This window comes from Gasterosteus aculeatus, chromosome 20 (assembly GCF_964276395.1).
Source record: "Gasterosteus aculeatus chromosome 20, fGasAcu3.hap1.1, whole genome shotgun sequence".
Taxonomy (NCBI): Eukaryota; Metazoa; Chordata; class Actinopteri; order Perciformes; family Gasterosteidae; genus Gasterosteus; species Gasterosteus aculeatus.
The window spans coordinates 5636121-5656425 of record NC_135707.1 but is presented as its reverse complement, the minus strand read 5'-3'; positions in this window follow the sequence as shown (position 1 = coordinate 5656425).

Below are 20305 nucleotides of genomic sequence, written 5' to 3'. Positions count from 1 at the left end.
AGTGGCCTTCCCTGCGAGCCACATCTCTCACCGTCAACCCCCCGATTTTGCAACCCAGTCGAAGACCCCCCCCCCTCTACTCTCGCCTCTCACGGTGGTATTTTCTCAATCTCTCGGCTGATCCTGGGCCCGCCGGGCTCCGGAGAAATAAAACAACTGAGGCTGGGTCTTCATCGGGGCTGTCAGTATACCGGAGGTGAAGGATGAGCCATTGAGAACTGTTGTAAATGTCCTTGTTTGAGCAGCTTAAACTACAGGATCACGTTCACGTTCACGTTTGCTGACTCTTTTGATTGTGGTGGGGTGTTATCAGATTAATCCAAATATTTGATATTTCCTCTGTGATTCGTCATCTTTCCAAACTAGTAGGAATGTAAGAATGCAGATGGTGTCTATCTAGAAATACAGGTGATGAAATAACTCTGTTCCTTATAGTTCCTTATAGTGCACTCTGATTCACCCTTCTGTCCCTAAAACACGTCAAACACCAGCCATTACATTTTAGTCTGAAGACGATAAGGATTGATGCTGAGTTCAGGGTAAGAGTTGGAATTATTGCAGTTATGTTTATGGGTAAGTGCAAGTCTCCAGTCAATGTGATGTCCTCTAAAGAGATGGAAAGTGTGTGTGTCTGTGTGTGTGCGTGTGCATGAAACAGGAAGTGGGACATGACGGACAGGGCGCAGGTGGGGGGGGTTGAGGGGGCCGGGGGGTGGAGGGCGCCCTGTGCTACTGTGACATGTTTATCACAGAGCAGAAACACATGCTGTCAATGATCACCCGTTGTTTGAGTATCAGTTATCTCAACATTACGGCCCATTAGTATTCTGTGGAAGTCAATTCAATTAGCGCTCTCCAGGGGCCCCGGGGCCACAATACCACATCAGTCAGGATGGAGCGGCTGTCGCGTTCAGACCGTGTGTGTGTTGTGAGGGAGAGTTTACCTGATTTCTTATTAGGGTTCCAAGAATGCAGATGGTGTCTATCTAGAAAGCCTATAAATGTCTTGAATATAGTTTTTGTTGTTTCTTTGGATTCAACACTTTTCTTTAAAATAATTAGATTACATTACTTTGTACCCTAAAACTAGTAACCAAAGTCGCACAAAGCAGTTTATTCCTCTGGATGAGACAAACAGCTGGGGGGAAAGTCATGCAAATGCTTGTTTAGAAATGGTTTATTTGTTATTTAATAGAGACCGGGCCTTTAAATTCCGGGTGTTACTTTACAATTCAGAGGCCATTATTACATTTTTTGGTGAAAGCGACCCACCTCAAATGTTTTATTCTGTGAATGTTTGTTAAAAACCTACAGAGAAACTTTAATACCTCCTTCATGTCAATTTTACATTAACTCGGATGTTTTGTCCCGCTCCTTCAGCAGGTGCTGCAGCTGCACTATACTTTTCATACCCCACCTCACCCCACCTCACCGGGTCATCGTCATGGTAACACCTGTTTCAAATGGACAGAACGATGGCCTCGTCCTAATCCTGGTAACACAGCTGCCTGGATTACCGGCGCACCTTGACCCTCGAGCGTTTGAATCCCTCCGCTTCCCGGGACAAAGCTGTTGGCCGGTTCACCTGCCGCTCCGTCGATGGAGAGATAAACCAAGGAGGAGACGTCAGGCTCAACAGAGTGTGATACTCATCAGGGCCTCATCTCGTTAAGCCAAAGCTGCCGGTGGCTCAGCAAAGCACTCGCGTTAGAGAATTGCCGTTTTTTTTTCGCCCTAAAAGCTCGTATCAGAGGGGCGGGGCCCCCACGTCTTTGTTAGCCGTCCTGGGATCGGGTGTTTTTATTCGGTTGATGTACTGATGCTAACGCTTCGGGAAGTCTTGTGAAAACGTTTAAGTGACCATGTAGTTTCAGAGGTTCATGAGTCCAGCTGGTATCAGTGAAAAAAATAACAGACAATGACAAAATGTGCATTTTCTTGACAATGACATTTCTATATCAATGCCTTCAAGCTCAAATGGAATGTTTTCCTTTTTACAAATGACCATTGAACAATTTCCTAAACAAGGCACAAAATGCCCGAGGGAAGAAACAAATGATGTGATGGTAAATGAGTTATTTGAATGTGTCCGACTCGCAGTTTGCGGTTTTAAACATATAGCATTCAAAGTTGAAACTGCTTCAGAAGCTTTGTTCAATTAGCATTTGAGCTAAATGTGCATAGCTAATCTTATTCAACATCTGAAACATGTGCAGACATATCCAAGCAGACAAACATTTCATTTAAGAAAATAATCAGCCGCCAAGTGGGAATGTATTTTAGGACTGATGATAAGTCTTTCACTTAAGTACAAATAAAGATGGAAAGCTGAAAGAGAAGAGCGAGTCGGAGGGCAAGCGAGAGGCCAAGCGGCGAGTTGAGAGGGAGGACATGATTGGCTTAACTCAGTGCAGAGAGATTGTTTCCTTTGGCCCTGTGCTGCGATTTCCTGCCCTCTGATCGTCGCTTCCATACAATTAGGCCGATGTGCAGGGCATGCAGTCATGTGACGGGCTTTGCCCGGCGCTGGCTGTGCAGACAAATGAAGCAGGGCAGCAACAAGTCAGCGGGTGAACACGCGAGAGGATTAGCAGCAGCAGCGGAGAGAGGGAGGCGCACGCGGTTTAGCTAGCCAGGCTAGCTGTTGTTAGCGCTGCTGGTAGATGGCGTCGCTGCCTGTGGATGAGTTTAAACTCTCCCCCACGCACACAGACACACACACTACCGTATCCTCATTTTACACACGAGGATTAAGCAATACTTTGATGTTGCCAGATATCTACAAACTTTGGGCCGTTATTTATCGTAGCTCCAATCGCTGAATGAGAATAGCCACACACAGTTAACACAAAGTCTTCACCGGCCCCCAAAGTTAATGTTAACCATCACAACCCTCATCTTAACCTTAACGTTAATGGGATCTGAACCCTCAAATAAAACGTGAACCCTCATGCAGGCCTCTGAAAAAGTGAAAATCTGAGAAACTGCGTATTCTCGTGTGTGCTCACAATGATAGATGTACAAGAGCGCACACACACACACACACACACACACACACACACACACACACACACACATATGAACACGCAGACACACACGCGTAAATGCAGACCTAACCAGCCCTGAGTAGGGTCCACGTAATATCATTAGCCACAAATCAGTGACCTCTTTTTCAGACCCTACACAATGCCAGAGGGGCCCTGCTCTCCCTCAGCAACCTCACCCCTCTCTCTCCCCCCACACACACACACAGACACACACATACAGTTGCACCGTCAAACTCCCCCGCCACCGCCACTAACCTCCAGAGTTGCCCAGCTGGGACCTTCTTGTTAGCGATGGGGGGGCTTTCTGCCCGACATACGGAGAAAAGGAAAGACAGACGTTGTGTTTGTGTGTGAGTGAGACATGATGAGCCGTGTCAGAGGTTCCCTAATTACATTTCTTTGTTAATTTGTCTGAACCATTGTTAAATAAGATGTATGCCGATTTATTTTGGGGAAATCTGTTGTGCAAAGAGTTTTGCTGCATCTGGAGGTCCTCGATCACTTTGTGTCAAACGGGAGATCAAAGTATCGTTATATGTTTGTCCTTATGATAACAGATTAGTTAAAGGAGACTGCATTGGGTTGATCCAAGGAAAATAAATGAAACTCTAGTCAACACAAAAGCTTTAAACAATCTCACTCAGTCAAGTTGAAATAATCATTTTATATAACCACAAAATATCTACCAGATGTTAATTGAGTTTCTCTTGGCATTGTGTAGACGTTGTGGTCATTTCGCTTCTTGTAAAAACTACTAGCAGAGTTTATAAGCAGTAGAAGATATTTAGAAATATACTTTGTAAAACTGCAGCAGTGCAAAATCAAGTGTGCAACATTTGTGCAAATATTTAAACCCACTTTCATGATATTGTACTCGATTACAAACATGGGAATGAAGCAACCCTCTCTCTCTCTCTCTCTCTCTCTCTCTCTCTCTCTCTCTCTCTCTCTCTCTCTCTCTCTCTCTCATTACCACAGAGATTCTTGACTAATCCTCTTACTGCTACAGACGAACCTGATCAAGTATTGGCGAAGCAATCTGGAAAACCTGTTGCTTTGATTTAGAGTCCCCGACCATTTGATCCTATACGAACAGCCAGTGTGTGTGCACATCTGTGTCTGTGTGTGTGTGTGTGTGAGAGAGCGCGAGTCTTACACACTCGCCGAGGTTCTTCTGTCATTTGTCAACACCCCAACGGTTTAATCTTTCCTGCCTGTGCAAGTATTAAAAGATTATGAGCGTTCTGCATGGCTTCACGCATGCCGCATAAGGGGCTGTTTCTCCTGAGGCCCCTCACTTCATTCTGAGAGGGGGTGAGACGAAGGCCGACCTGGGGAGGAGAGGGAGGGAAATGTTCTCCTTCAGTTTCTGATGCCAGAGAGACATTGGAAGAGAAAAAAAATCTTTCCAAAACTCTGACCAACTAACCATCGTTTCTCGCCGTGTGTCTTCAGGTCGTCGGGAGCGACTTTTCAAACGTGCCGCCGGAGGCTGGACGCTTCATCTTCATCATCCATATCTAATAATGATGATTGATGTACTCAACTACTCAAAATATCAACCACCAATAGGCGAAAATCAAAAAAATGCGAAGGAACATTTTTAGCCCTTAAAGCACTCGATCAGCGGCCCGTAGCACGCGTTATCACATCGAGTGATGTATGAAGAGCAACCCGGGAAGGGGCGGAGCCAGAGACCGAATAGCTGGAGCAGTTTGTGAGTCGCCCCCTAGTGGTGACGGGAAGGAACACATGTTGACTTCTGACTTCACTGGTGCTGATCTGGGTTTATTGGATGAGAGATCTGTAGGAGATAAACATCAGTAAAAAATATGCTTTTACTGAGTTTGATGTTGACAAACAATCCCATAGTTCTAGTGCCCATCATGCCAGGTCAGGTGTATGTACACTGTGTGTTTCTCCCAGGCCGTGTGTGTGCGTGTCTTTGTGTGTGTACGTGTTCATTAGCACAGGGTCCAGGTACTGAGGCGAGGTGTAATAGGCTCTTTCAGCGCCTCGGCCTGCTGCCGTGCTGCGGTGATCTTTCAGCGGCCGGACGCCCCGCTAACACCTCTCCGCTCGCTACAGTCCTTCAATTAGCAGTTTATTATCGCAGGGGCCCTCGGCCCCCGGGCTCCGAACGACGTGCCCACCGACGCCGTGTGAGCTCCGTGTGTTTGAGAGCGACGGGGTGCGGAGCGACGCCTTTCAGCGGCGCGTCCTTTTTTTTGGCGAGACCCGAGCAGAATGCACGGATCCACTTGGGTTTGTTTGCTCACGTGTGTGTGTTTGTATTTGCCGGACGATGAAGAACGGACGTCAAATCTTCACGACCCGACGACTGACGTTTGGCTCGTCTTCCCCCGCAGACCTTGACACGTGCGTTCCGTTTCACCTGAGGTGATGTCAACATGGGCTCTGACTGTTTTACAGATATATCTGTTAACTTATTTTCACTCGGGAGTAGCGAGATAATCGATACCAGTCATGTCGTGCTTAGCTTAGCAATGTATGTTGTCAGTAATATCTTCAACTAAAGTAATTATCAATCACAGGCAGGTTATTTTTTCTTTCTTTTCTAGCAAAAAAAAAGATAAAGATGTTTTTCTGCTCGTGAAAATAAAATACACATATAATTCAGTAGTTTTGCTAGTGAGGCTTGCGGAGTGTTGGAATAGTTCCCTCTGCTGAGGTCTCACACCTCGCTGCAGCTGGGCGGGAGTGGGTTAACACACACACACACACACACTCGCACACGCACACAACCGACAAATTGTGGGCTTCGCTCTCTTGTTCTTTTGCATGATCTGAAACTATGCAGACACACACACACACACACACACACACACACACACACACACACACACACACACACACTGCCTCACTCTCTGCTGCCAATGCGCTGCTGGTTAGATATTGTTAGGATTCCATTTGCCATTTACATTTTCTCTGCTTGACATAATTGAGGAATGGATGCTCTTATGAAAATTAAACTCGCAGTCCTCCTGGGTTACTGTAACCCTGTTAAAATGTAATGAGATTCTTTATGCGTCTTCCTGTGATTTTTTTATTAAATAGAATATCAGTATGACTAATTCCCTTGGCCCAAATGTGGACGGGGACACCGCATTATTGATAGGCCAGTGCATAAGTGGTCTCTCTCGGCCTGCCTCTAATGGCCTAATAATGCATTATACCAGTATCAGTGGGCCTGCGGCTTACAGTGCTTATTGTCGTTACCGAAAACACCTGGGCGGACCATTCATCAAGGTTAAATCAGCAGGGCCCATCCGTTCATTAGGCTGTCAGTAAACATCTTTATTTAGTTTTGCCTGCCGATACTGACAGAACAGAGGCACGAGGCGCCCTGACGAGCAGCTGCGTGCCCGCCCATCCCCGAGCGTCCAGGAAGACACGAGGCCGGGTACCCGCGGCGAGGCCCCCGGGGCCAGCGGACGGATGGCGGAGCGGAACGGATTAGGGCCATTCCCGGAACGGAGGCGATTTTTAGGATGGCCGTGCGTTCGCTGTGCATATTTGTCTTCTCTGATGGTTGTTTTGAGTGTAAGCAGAGGGTGAGGCTGAGAAACTGTCGGGCAATTTCAGGGAATTTGGGCGGCGGATGGGATGGGAGGGGAGGAGGGGGGGGGGGTTCTCCCTGTGACGGATGGCTCGAGGTCCTAACGAAGAAAGATCTGGGCGCAGGAGCCAGTGTGAGAAATGATTAGCCTCATTGACTCCCATCTTTACGTAAAGAGCAACTTGACAAATCATCACTGCGCGCACTGAAGGCAGTTTGAACATATTCACATGGATGATGAATAGCTGTACATACATCGCACGTGTATTCTAGCAATAAAGTACATTTTAAATTAAAAGTTAAAAAGTCTGCTTCATCGTCAATATACGTTTTTTTCAACTTCGCTTTCCTAGTATTTGACGTGTATAATATGAATTAAAAAAACTTACATTTAAATACAGAGTCAGTTTGAACAGTTTTTAAACAGTCCTAGTTTCACTTTATGAAACTAATTAATTATCACCTGTGATTTAAACCGTTAGACACTAAGAAATAAAACATCACCAATCTACAAAAATATACAAGACTCATTTGTTTTATTCCTGGCACAAACATGGATAAATAATTCATCGTCTGCCCACAATTAATTTCTTAGCAACCACTGGTCTGTTGCAGCATAATTGGGACAATTTAATGAATAAATTAAAGGCATTTTGAGAGAATAATTGACGTCTACTGCCGTACGCTGTAACACAAATGGGATCCTAATTGGGTTGACCGTGACAATAGCAATGAATTCAGAGAAAATGGCAACAAATCAAGCAGATAAAGTTTGGGGCTTTATTTTTTATAAAATACAACCGCGGCTCTCTTTGATTGGTTTGGATTCTAATCTGGGAAATGGGCTGAAAATCAACGGCTGCCATCACTGGCTTTTAGCTGGTTCTAAATAAATGATGAGGGGGATTTCTAAGTCAGTCGGGAGGAAGATTACAAAAGCACAGCGGCGAAGAATTTGCTGACTTGTGGTCCAGTGAAAGAAACAATGTGTTGCTTCATCAGTTTATCACTGAGTCTGCAAAAAGGTTTTGAAAATAAGATTTTCTTTGTCTTGTTCCCCTCTTTTTTTAAACCCAGAAAAACAAACTGAAAGGCAGAACAGGAGAAGGTCAGAAGGAGATGTGCAGACAAAAGACCCGTGTGTCAGCATCTAGAGACACACACACACACACACACCTCTGGCACACTCTGACGACGCACCACATATCAAACATGGCGGCCGGAGGTGTTGATGTATCGATGGCGGGCAGCTCTTCTCCGGCCAGCTTGGGGCACACAGCTCGGATTCATGGGAACTAAAAGTTTAAAAGTTCCAGGGAACAATATTCCTCTCAGAGGCCAAGAGCGCTGAGGGGACGGGGGACGGGGGACGGGGGGGGGGGGTTAAAGAGACGCACACGTCTGTCACTGAGCGAATCGGGGCCCCAAGACAAACATACTGAATCAGCTGGATGGAGGCAACACAGATACACACGGCCACGTATATATCAGAGTCCTCACACACATTCGACTTATGTAACCTCTCACATACTGTCGGAAAAATAACGGGCTTATTTGGAGCAAAGTTACAGTTCTCCTAGAGCTTTATTTATTATTTGGGGAGATTTATTAACCATTCGTCTACAAAATGAGAGTTTGTTTCAATAAATTTCTCATTTCAAATATAACCGTATTTTTTTATATATCCGGAGCTTAGGTCAAGCGGTACTTAGAGAAGACCTGTTAGACTTTGTTCATCCTTACTTTTTAAAGTCTTTACTGAAACATTCTGCAAAGTAAAGTCTAAATATCTACCAGTTGTCCTATTGGATCACGTTTAGTGTTAGAGGGAATGTGTTTCTCTTCATCTTTAATTCAACCCTGTAAAACATTATATCACTGTAAAACCAGTTATTTTACTCGTAAAGGGAAAAACAGCGCTGTTGTTCCTCCACTGACCTCCAGGGGGGGATAACAGCTCGAATAGCATCCTGACTTTAAACCAAATAAAGACAAAGTCCTGCTGAGAGTGAGAGGCGGCGAGATCTCCACCGAGGTCACAAGGAAGGAGGAAGCCTGCAGACACAGAAAGAAGACGGACATATTTCTTCTCACTTACTGGTCGGGAAAACGCATCTCTCTCTTTCACCTGGATGCTTTTCTTTAATCTACAATGACATGAAACAGAAAGTGTCATGATGTCTAGACCCTTATAAGGCTTACAAAATACAGGACATTAAAAGATACCGCTGGAATGAAAAGGAGGGGAAAAAAAGACAAACGTGAAGAAAAAAGTAAAACCAAATTATTCTTCTCACCTGCAGTAAATCCTTGCGAGAGCTGCCGACATACTTTTCCAAGCGTTAGGAGACAGAGACGAACAATTAAAAGCTGTTAAGTGACTGAAGAGGGGAGGGTGAAGCCTTCTCGACAGCGTCCGTCATCCCAGGGGCCGGGGCCCCCGAGAACTTCTGGATGAGTAAAATGATTTGATTACGTTGAGGCTAATGACAAGGGGCACAGTTAAATCCGTCTCCTCGGTTTTCCTTGCTTCTGCGTCTGATTCAGCGCGCTGTCAGCAGCTTGTTGGAGGAAGAGTTCACGAGTTTGACCCACATAGTCCGGAAAACCGAAGCTAATCAGAGAGTCGTGGAGATAGATCTCAGATATTGTATTGTAATTATATATTAAGTCAAATTAGCAACGCCGTGGTGTAAAAAGCAGTACCATAAGTAAAAGTCATGCACTAAACATTTTACAGGTGCTTAAAGGACCAAAAGGTTGAGCCAAACGGCCGATTTTATAATCATTTATACATTACATTCATAACGTTGCAAGATAGCTAACGTTTAACATTTTAAAAGTACATTTGCTGAAAATCGTGTGAATTTCAGTGAAGTTTGAGCTTCATCTAAAATATTACATCTTTTTGGTTCCATTTTGAAACTAGTAAAAAAGTTATTTGAAGTATTTCAATAAGTGTAACAGATTATAATGTACAATATTTGGCTCCAAAAAAAATTATGAAGAAGCACCTTAAAGGTTAGTAGTAATTATATCTGCAGTAACGTTTTTCTGTTGATCTGTGGTTATTAGTAACTTATATCCAAGAGTGTGTGCGTTTGTGTACCAGCACGGCTGTCTTTGTGAGGACATTTAGTCCGTCTTCAAAGGACTGTTTAATGTTTCAGGTCAGAATTAGGTCCAGATTAAGGTTCCGGTGAGGGTTTAGGGTCGGGTAGCTCGCCGTGAAGATTTGGGTAAGTGGCCACAAGGATCCTTACGTCAATGAGTGTCTTCACAGAGATACTAAAGTGTGTGTGTGTGTCTCTGAGAGACGCCGTGTTTGAAATAAAGAGATTAGGAACTGGACAAGAGAAGTAAATCATCTGTTTCATACATGCCAGTGTCATGGAAAAAGTACTCTGATCCCTCACACAATTACAAATACCACCCTCGCCCGGGCTCAAAGACGTTAGCATACCAATGCTAATCTGCGTCCCCGCTGCCGGACACAACGCGCACCATATGGAGACATAAAGTCAAGTCTCCCTGTAATTGACAGAGTTTTAAAAACCAAGAGCAAAAGCGACCCACAATCGGAGGCCGTCCCCGAGCCGGCGCTCGGACCGACCCAAGACAAAGCCGGCGGCTGACAGACAGCGACCTCTCCTTCCCGCCCGTCAACTCAACAAAGACATCCTGCGTCCATTTACAGCCAGCTGCGGCTCCATGGCGATCTGTAAAAAGACAAAAAACAAATTACTGTAAAGAAAAAGGAAAATCACGTTAGGGACGAGAGTGGAAGCGAAAAAGGGAGTCGCGGGCCTGTTGTTCTAATATTAGCGGCGCTATTGTTGGAGGTGAAGCCGGGGAGCTCGGTGAACGGTCGCAGCACGAGACCACTTGTGTCGTCGTGATTGAATTTTAAAGCTGGGGACAATGTTGGGAATAATTTGTCGTGTTTTGTTGCTGCGCGTCTCATTCTCTCAGATGCATTAAGTCCAATCAGTGGACGTCAGTCGTGCTCTCACTGTCTCATCCACTGTTGTGTATTTGTGTACGTGTGTGTGTGTAACCGGATTACACAGATGCCCCGGTGACGCTCAGCTTTAATGTATCATTAGAAATCAGTCTGTTCTAGCTTGACAATATGAGGGGAGATAAAAATCAGGCACGGTTCTGATGGACAGTCTGAAAAAGTCCCACTTTGGGTTGTTTACATTTTTTTATTTCATGTAGTAAACATTAAACAAGTCTTAATATTCCCCAACATGGAAATCCAGGTGTGGCGGCAGACATAAATGAGAAAAATTAAAGACATTTATTACAACCAGAATATACACAAATATTACAAATGTAGAAGTAGTACTAGACTTTGCAGCAGCAATTAAAGAAAGGTTCTGTAATGACAGCGACTTTAACACGTTTGAGAAGCTGGACTTAAAGGCCATGTGCTCACAACATGTTTACGGTTTCTTTTAAGGAGTGTTTAGGCCAAATTTATTCAGTATTTGTTAATTAGTTCGCCATGTGCTCATCTTGTACGACCAACACACATTTGTATACTACAACAAACAAGATAGTAATAAGACAATAAGACACAAAGAAATGAATCATGAATGCGTTAGGGGCACGTCCTCGTCCACCGCCACAGGTACAATAAAAAAAGACAAAATGAGAGCGCGCGGAGCGAGAAGAAGAAGAAGAAGGAAGAAGAAAAGAAACGTTTCACCGCTTGCACAGAGACTCCATCGGAGAGGAGCATGCCCCCCCCCCCCACCTCCATCCCCCCCACCTCCACCCTTCTCCCTAATCACATTACCCAAGAAAACTTTTACTTATGGCTAATGGAATTCGCTTAAAATTGAACCGCTGGGGCGAAAGTAGATTTGCATCGATCCAGATATGTATAGAGCCAAAGTCAGTCTATCTATTCTGTGAGGGAATTAAAGGCCGCTAAGCCTATAGAGCCCGACCGTATAATCCTACGTTAAAAGATCAATACTAGCTGGATCCCACGTGAGCCCTTTTCATTGTGAGTGTTGTTGGTTGCCTGCCTGAATATACCCACAACATCCATACAACCTGTCTATTTCTTACCCAAAATGTATATTTTACCTGTAAATCCTTCAGTCTGTGGGAGCTGGCGCTCCCTCAGCTCGTCTCCGGGCCCGTTTTATTGTGAAGGACGGGCTCTTTTTGGCGGGTTGAAAGGGTGTGGCGGGGGCTTTGCAGTCAAACTGTTAACACCGCACAAAAAGGCCTGGCTGCCCCGGCGTTTATTTAGTCTGACACCCATCGTCTAGCGTCACCCTCTGACAGCTTTCAACCCCCCTCCCCGGGAAGAGCAGAAGAGGCAGAGTCGAGTTGGCAGCCAAAATGTGGTGGGTGCAGCTTTGTCTGCTGCCACCACGAAACATCTGGATGTGAAATACACCGTCGGCGGGCCCACGCTTCTCAGGACGTTTAAAGCAACGGAGGCGGCAGCGGCCTGTCAATCACAGTAAGCACTGCCCTAAAAGACGTCCTGCTTTATGGTCTACATGACCCAAATGGACCATCGTTCAGTAAATAAACATCATCCTGTACTGAATGAGACTTGCCATATTGTTTATTATGGTAATAAATCGAGTGAGAAGTAGAGCCATGGACTTTCATAGAACGAGACTTCTGTTTTTCTTGTTATCTCTGGGGCCGCCCCCTGCAGGCCAAAGAGATAACAAGCTTTACACATTTGCACAAAGTTGAGATTTCTAAATACACATCCGCATGAAGTCCAACTCTGAGTCCAAACTCTACACTAAAGTTCCACCATCCAACTGTTTTTGCGTTTTAAAACCGTTTGCTGACGTAACAGGACTGCACGGGGGACTCCAGTTAGAGGCGGATGGTATGTAGTGATAGTTTTTTAATAAAACAATTTTTTTTTTTAAAACCCCAAAAAACAAAACCACCACTCACACTGCTGCTCTCCCAACACGTCTCCTCTGCTTGTCCTTTTTTGTCCCCACTCCTTGATGAGGAGATGAGGTCCAGGTGTGTCTCCTGGGACACCTGATCTCACTGGGTAGAAGCCCTCTGGCAGGAACGAATACTTCCTCCACAATTTTTCCCTTCAGCCTTTTACACCTGTTTAATAATACCTTAAATATGACGTACAAATTTTTTGGCTGCTCTTTTTTGTAGTGCGTCACAGTTAAAGACAAAACCATGACTGACAAACCTGCAAATATATGAACCAGGTTGAATGAAACCAGAATCATCCTTCAGTTTTACAGATATTTTTCTGTTGTCAATAGATGTACCAAAAATCTATTTGCACCATTATTATCTTGGCGTAACTTCAGGAAAGCATTTTTTCTCTGCATGTGCTTAACATGGAATCAACGAGAGAGATTAGCTAAGTGGTCGGGCCTAATGAAATCACAAGGTTTTAACTGGGCAACATTGATCAGCGGGGGAAAGTAATTCCTCCTGGCAGTCCATCAATCTCATCCTTATTCACCCCCCCCAAACCACACAACCCGCCCTTTAAACATCTCCACCCCCGGCCCCCCAAACCCTGCTGAGAATGTGCTAAATGACCTCGCACAGTGACACCGTCGCCAAGCACACACCCAATAGCTACCTCATTGATGAGGCAGCTATTGCCAATACTGAAGCACAGGGATACACAAACACACGCACGGACTCACACACAGACACACACACACACACACACAGACACACACACACAGACTCATCAGGCAGGAGGTCACGGCGAACCCATCATCATCACACCGCAATGGGCAGCAGCAGCAGCAATGACATTGGCGAATCTGATGACTAAGAAAATCCAAATATGAGATTAGTTCTCTCCGACTGTCCTGCTCCTAAGTGCCACTCCACACAAATGGGGCCCTAAGAAGATAATAAATGTACAATTGCTTTTATAGGGATGGAGTTATTCAATTACAAGCCCCTGAAGTGAAATGTTGCTGTAACTGTACCACAGCCGGAAGGAGAAAGGAGACATTCTCTTTCATTTAAACTTCGTTAAGAAAATGGGAAGAAATGTGTGTTTACTTTTTAGAAACTTTTCGATATTTATTATTTGTTTGGTTTCTTCTACCTGTATTTTTGTCCCGGATGTATTGGACAAACACTCCACAGTGTTCACAGTAAAACTTTGATCTACTGGCCAAACAGCAATTTGGAGAGTAGCCGGCTCAATCAGGAATCAGGAACATTTATTGCAGGAACATTTATTGCCAAAATATTTTTAAGTCAAAGGAAATTGACAATGGCACCTCGGTGGTGGTAATTATGTGTTAATTTCTGTTCCACAAAAAACTCCCGTAAAGTGAAAAAAAGACTATAAAAATGTAGTTTCAAAATGTTTTTTTCCTTATTCCACTTAGTCCGGTTACCTCATCAGTACATGACAGATTTGTTGAGGATTCTTCCTGCACCCACAAAACTTTTTTTTTTTATAGTTGTTTATTCAGGTTTTTAGTTTCCACCTGGAGACAACGTCCGTCACAGAGACCTAAACCCAAAGCAGAAGTTCTCAAAACCTGCACCATCTCTACCGAGCATCAGGGGGCGACTCCTCCGGCTCAAAGTGTCCATGCAGAACTCCCTCTTCTTTGTTAGTTTGGTTCATTTTGGATTCCGATGGTTCCAAAGGTTTTGCTTGATGTTCCACTGCGGACATTCGTGTCGTTAAAGAGATTGAATGCCGTTCTGCACTGGAGGTCACCTCACGTTGGGTTTGGGTTTAATTTACATATCGAACGCCTTATTTAAGTCACCTGATTTAGTTGAAATGCCACCTTCAAATGCTAATAGGAATAAATTACAGAACCACAAAGAGAATCTCCCCCCCAGCCGCACCTTCACCGCGATGAGAATGAACTGCTGCCGTGAGTCGGGCTGAAGGAACGAGTGCGTTGGACCCATTCTTCCTCGCCTCTTTGGCAGCATCCACTCAGAGCTGTTGAAAGTCCACAGGCAAGCTCGCCCTCGCCCAACCCGCTACCTCCCACTTAATCCGGTTTGTCCCCGTTTACCAGGATTGAAGTGGAGATCCCCCTCCGTTGCCTCCCATGTTTAAAACCATTTCCTGCACCATATGTTTTTTGCCCTCATCCCGGGCAACTTCTATTACTTACGAATTACAGGCTTGGTAACCCGGTTACACACCGAGGCCCCGGTTCTTCTGGGGTTCCAGGGGACGGAGGCCGGGCCAAGGGCAAACCACAGCCATGAGGGGGGAGGTCAAGGATTTGAGAGTTGAGAGACACAAGATCGTTGATTGTAAAAAGCTAAAACATTTTATTCCGTTCATCAAATACGTCTTGAACAAAGAATGAGCCAAAGCTTATCGGGGAAATGAAGTTTTCCAGATGGAGTCGTTCTGATCAGAATATTGGATGTGCTCATCGTCACTCTCACATGATAACTCATCACGCTGCCGTTCTCCCCAGAGACGTCCTCAATAAAGACTTATAAATATTGATCGACACTTCCTGACTCCTGAGGAGTGAAGGGGCAGATATGCCTGTGGATAATAACCCATGAGCCTCTTGGATACCAGCGATTAGGTGTGCGAGCGGTGCATTACTGCCTTCTGTTGTCTAGTTGAGGTTTTTGTTTTTTCAAAGTTTATTGTCGTTTATAATATTTTAACATAGCTATCAAAAACTGGTAACAAAGAATGGGGAAAATTAAAAATAATGTTGCATTGTGTGACTTATTGTAGGATTTGCTGTTATTAGAGACCTGCAATGGGCAATTTTAAGGTGATCCAGTGAAGTTCCTCACAAATTTTACAGACTGAATACTTTGCGAACATTGAATGAACCGATCCGCTCGTTTTGTTCTCCACACTCGCCCTCGGTGTTCCTCCCGCAGCACAATAGCTGGATGCTGCTCTGTTGTCTTAGCAAACGAGGCCGTGATTAATCAGCGAGGAGAGAAGACAGCTCGCTGAGGTGATGAGGGTCCACGTGGGCTTCACAAAGGAGGCGACAACAAAAACCACTCCAGACCTTCTCTGCTTGTGTTTCTTCCTGGTTTCTAGGTCTGGTACGTGGTACGGAAAGGATTTCTGGGACACGACGTGGGGTATTTCTTATCCTAAGAACGACGTCTACAGCTGAAGTTGTTAACGTTTCTATGACAATATTAAACATCACTCAAAGTTTTGGAACAGTTTCGGTCACAGATCTGTGAAAACTTTTAAAAAAGAGACGACTATTTTGTCAAATGATGCAGAGTCGTGACTCTCCATTTGCAGCAGCTAAGACTTTTGTTAATGTTGCTACTGCAGCTTTAACCTCCACTTCTGTCCGTGGGAGCGTTCATTTGGGGGGCTTCGGGAGACCCGCGTGATATACGAGTCTTCGATAAGTGCGGAGGGAGGTGTGGAGATCTCGAGGCACGCGGACCTGTTAGGTTGCCGGGGCGACCTGCCGGCCTCTCTACAAGAGGGGATTAGGTTAAGCTAACTCCCAGTCATTTACAGTTTATCACACAGCCGCTGTTTCTGCCAACTACTTTAGAGCACTTTCAGCGAAGAGGGGTCGGGGGGGGGTCTGGGAAATTTCACATTGATGGTGTCTTTACTGTTCTTATCAGCAAACACACACATACACAGACACACATAGCAACAACATATAACAGATACACAAAGATGCGTTAATTAGGAAGCCCAAGTATCTTCTTGTTCTCTTCTAACGCAATTCACAAAAGGTTCTTCTGACTCAAGGACTCCACAGATATACAATACATGTAGGTTATTTATCTGGGACGATCTTTGGGTTTCAAGTGGTTGGTGAAATTCTTCCACCTATATTGAAACAAAACTTGTAGTGAGTATGTTGTCTTCTCAATCCGTCTTGGATATCACAACATTGACAGCTGTAGCGATATTTGTATTTATTTATATAGTTTCCACAACTGAAACTATCAAATTTGTTCCATTTTTTAGTGCTGACTTCTATCAGCGGCACCAGCGCAGGCTTTGGAATGTGGAAAAAAGATTCACTGGAAATAAAAAAAAAACAATCCCAAGTTGTTTATTTCACTCAACTAAAAGGTTTGTGCATTGAAAAGGAGAAGATGTGATAAGAGGCTGACAGGCTGACTGATTTCCTGATTACATTTAATGTTGTCAGGCCCTGCAGCCGCCTCTACTACAGAGGCCAAAGTGAATAATAAAAAGAGCGAGATGCCATAACTTCACCTTCAAACCTGATATTTCCTGAAATGTGTGCAATTTTAGGAATGAACTCATAACTACTGTCTTCTGTCTCCGGCAAAATCAACCTAATCTCCTTATCCTTATCTAACTTCTGAATAAACGTTCCCACCACCTTGTGTCTCCTCCAGTTGGCCTCCTCACCGCCAGGCCTCCAGGGCAACAAGCACAGCAAGTAGCTAGCTAATTAGCTAATAACCCGCTAATCAAATTGGCCGCCGCCGGCCCTTTAAGGCGTGGCGCGGCTCCATTAGCATCAGCGACTGTCGTCGGAGCGCTTTGATCCTTCCAATATTTGGCCCACGGGCCCAACGTTTCTCGGCCAACGTTGCACCTTCATCGGTTCTCGGGCCGCGCTGATAACAGAAATGAAACGTCCTTTTAAATGTCTGCAATTTACTGTAAATTTCGTGAACAGACACAGACAGACACACACAGACACACACACACACACACACACACACACACTGCCTTTAAGAGGGCAGAGCTCTCCTCGCCTCCCCAATTAGGACTCTAATTTGGCTAATGGAGCTTTAATGGAGAAAGAGGCTGCTGAAGACCCGAGCTCAGCACAATGTCCTCCAAACCAACATCGCACACACACACACACACACACACACACAACCCTGGTACCCAAACCCCTCCGACCCCAACCCAATACGACACACAGATTAGATTTCACTAACAATAGTATCAGAATGCTCTGGAGACGACACGCACACACACTTACAGATAGGCTTCTTTGATTAGATTCGCACACACAGTCGGTCTAGCAGGCACAAAAGAAAAAAAACAACACGAAAATGACAAATGATACACAAATGTTGGCAGGGCGACATCATAAGACAGTTTAAACATATGATAACACCCAAAAATAACTGTTTAAAATGAGATAAGACATGTTTAAAATGTAACAAGGAAGTGGGAACATTTCAGGCTTCTTCAGATTTTCCCTTTTTGGAAGAAGGTTCCAGGTTCAATGAGCTCTAGTTTCTAAATAAATAAAAAAAATTGAAGTATATTAAACTATTTTTGTACTCTATATTATTAAAGATGTGTTGGTCTGTGTATTAATACACGTGTACAATATGTAATATGCAAGGTATGGTCTGTATTGTCAAAATGTAAAAAATGTGTAAAAATAACCGATAAACGAACACGCGTATCACACTGATTAAAGGACGTGGACAGCATGGGAACTACTGCCGCGCACTGCAGAGAATCAACATGGCGCCATCACCCTGTTTGTTATCACACACACACTTACACACACAGGTGGTCGTATACTGTCATTGTACATAAACATGTACAACTTGTCTAGTCTCTACAAACGCATTTTGGAGAGAATTTTGTTTTTTTACGCCAAACATCACGCTTGCTAAACCTAAAATTCTGAGGTCATCCCACTCGCAACGGTGGGGTCACGTTTCAGCAGCCAGCATCGGCAGCGAGCCGCTGCCGCGGTGCCTTGTTGGGCTGTGTTGGGGTTTCCAAGGCATGACGGCGCTGGCGACAGCCGTATCTGACGCTGTGACCCTTTTCAAATCAGCCGCTCGCACTTCAATCCTTCTTTCTGTTTCTCTCACACACACACACACATCCTCCCCACATGTGTAGATAATGTCACCGCTCCAGTCTCCAGGCCCACGATAAGGGGACCCCCTGAAAAAAAGGGGAGTGCAACGAGTGTTCATGAGCAGTCTCAGAGTGGAAACCCAGAGAGTGTGTGTGTGTGTGTGTGTATGTGTGTGTGTGTGGCTGTGCTAATCTCCAGCCCCGGCTCCATAAACACTGCCGTGGCCCCGCAGAGTCAGATCCTAAGCAGCCGAGCAGCCCTGCGGCTCCAAGTCTGAGGCAACGCGTCACGCTGCCGCTGACCAACAACAAGAGCAGATTAGCTCGACCCCTATCCGATGATGTCATCAATTTCTGCTGGTTAGGAGGGGGGGGGGGGGGAAGAGGCTTGGCTTCACGACGTGACTCTCATTAATATTTAAAAACTTTTTAAATGATCATTTCTAGGTGATTATATTTTTATTGAGGAAGAAATTCAACCTGCCAGTTGCTTTCTATCTGAAAACATATTTGTTCCCTTGCGTGTCTTGTAATATTGCCAGAAGCTGATTGCCCGGAAGAAACGTTTGTCACTTTCTCGTCTTATCTCAAGCTACATTCTTCTGAACATATTATTATTGTCTGCGTTTGATTTCCCATTCACAGGAAAACAAGAAGATTACTGCCCTTTTTTTTTTCTCGTGCCGTTGCTCTGCCTCCGTTTCGGATTCGCTCCCGGTGTCCAAACCGGGGCCCCCGATTGGTCGACACGAAGGACGAGGCCGCGAGCGCAGAGGAGGGTGGGGGGGGCAGATAAGAGCCGGAGCCAGACCGAAATAAAGCCCAGCGGTCTGTTAGCATTCTTCACGCTGCTCGATACCCCTCTGCCACACACAGAGACATTCCACGCCGCCTCAGGAAGAAAAAGACAACACACTTCAGTCAGGGGATTCATTTGAAGTGTAACATGTCGACTATTTGGGCTGCTCATTTCATAGTCTGAAAAACAGGGCCAAGGTAAAAGAAAAAGACATTAAACGGTGTCGCCAACATGCCCACAAAATGTTAAGCAGACATATGAGTAGCGTAGTAAGTCAGACTAACTCCCGACAGATGATCTTAAACCAACTTTTGGTAACATCGTCTTTGCTTTAAAAGCATTTTACTCTTCCCGCACATACCAAAGGACATCTCACATCACAACATTCTCATAGACATTGTTTGTCATTTGTCTACAATATTAGTGTTAATGTCTTCTAAATTTTTTTAACTCTCAAATATCAAGAATTCTGCTTTCACGTCTACCTGCCACATTAAACAGGATGTTGTGCTTCAGTGTTTCCTGTCGCAACCAGCGGTAATTCAGGCATTTTCAATCTTTTCTTCGCTCTCGCAACGAGAAGCTGTCATTTTCAAGACAAAAGCTCCAGAGTGGGAACTGCCTTCAGCATCGCACACGGGGGAGCTTTCTCTTCCTAAGCAAAACACCACAGCGTGGAACACAACAACACCTACGCCCTCTCGCACTTTCGCTCATTCACGCCGCGGGAAGTAGGATGCCGTTCGTTACCGGCGGTTGTTTTGCTTCTGTCACTCTTTTACGAGTGGAAGAGGAGATGTCGTGTTCCTGTTCCTCGTGGCTCGGACCACCCGGCCGGAGCGTGAATTATAGCCACACGACGAGGCAGCGAGCAGACAGAAATCTGCATCGGTAAAGTCCAGCTGGGGTTTTCTGCCCTCTTTGGACCTTCAAACTAATTCACATCAGCGGCAAATTTAAATAATTTTAATCAATTTCCTCTAATGTCTCAATGTTGGTGATTCACGTTGATATTGGTGAGTCCAAGCTCACTTTGATGAAGAGCTGCAGACAATAAAATGTGGCTCCTTCTTGTAGGC